A 1,338-nucleotide genomic window follows, 5' to 3' on the forward strand; every position below is an offset into this window, starting at 1 on the left:
GAAAGACTAGACGGGCCGTTCTGCCTGCGGACTCCACGTGATAAAATAACACCTAAACGGGGCTCTGGACCTGGCAGCGAGCCGTGTGGCTGTTACTCACTTTAATGAGCCAGACGAGTCATCTGCCCATCCGCCCTGCCGCAGGGGCCGGGGGCGACCCTGAAAAACAACACGAAGCCAGTCATGGATGCAACACAGGAGGTGTGAGGAAGGAGTTAAACATGCGCCTCCCCCATTACTACCCCAAGTGGGATACCCGACCCCCATCTGCCCCCGACTAGTGGGATACCCGACCCACATCGAAATCCATGCTCCCCATTATTGCTCCCAGTGGGGTTACCCCAGGATACCCATCACCCCGCTTCTGCCTCCAGTGGGATACCCCACTTTTTTTGCACCTCTCCTCCGGGCTGCCTCCGGGCCGCCACCTCCTCCTCCTGCGCAGCATCCTGCGGGGCTCGCGCCCGACGACCCATCCGCACCCCCTGCCGGGAACACCGAGAATAATCATGGGGTATATGTCTGTCTGTGAGGGGTATGTATATATATATAATAATGGGGTATATTTCTGTCTGCGAGGGGTATGTATATATAATAATGGGGTAGTATATGTCTGTCTGTGAGGGGTATGTATATATAATAATGGGGTATATGTCTGTCTGCGAGGGGTATGTATATATATAATAATGGGGTATATGTCTGCGAGGGGTATGTATATATAATAGAGGGGTATATGTCTGTCTGCGAGGGGTATGTATATATATAATAATGGGGTATATGTCTGCGAGGGGCATGTATATATAATAATGGGGTATATGTCTGTCTGCGAGGGGTATGTATATATAATAATGGGGTAGTATATGTCTGTCTGAGGAGTATGTATATATAATAATGGGGTATATGTCTGCGAGGGGTATGTATATATAATAATGGGGTATATGTCTGCGAGGGGTATGTATATATAATAATGGGGTATATGTCTGTCTGCGAAGGGTATGTATAAATAATAATGGGGTAGTATATGTCTGTCTGCGAAGGGTATGTATATATAATAATGGGGTAGTATATGTCTGTCTGTGAGGGGTATGTATATATAATAATGAGGTATATGTCTGTCTGCGAGGGGTATGTATATATAATAATGGAGTATATGTCGATATATATATAGTGGGGTGTCTGTGAGGGGTATTTATATGTAACGGGGTAAATCTCCGTAGTAATGGGGTACACGTGCGGGGCACTTACCGATCTCCGGTTCGGATGGTCTCCCAGCTCCAGCACATCCTCCATCTTCAGACCCCAGTAAGCCACCGCGCTGCCATGGCAACAGGCCGCGCT

Source organism: Sceloporus occidentalis, unplaced genomic scaffold (genome assembly GCF_023333645.1).
Source record: "Sceloporus occidentalis isolate IW3139 unplaced genomic scaffold, rSceOcc1.0.p SCAF_256, whole genome shotgun sequence".
Taxonomy (NCBI): Eukaryota; Metazoa; Chordata; class Lepidosauria; order Squamata; family Phrynosomatidae; genus Sceloporus; species Sceloporus occidentalis.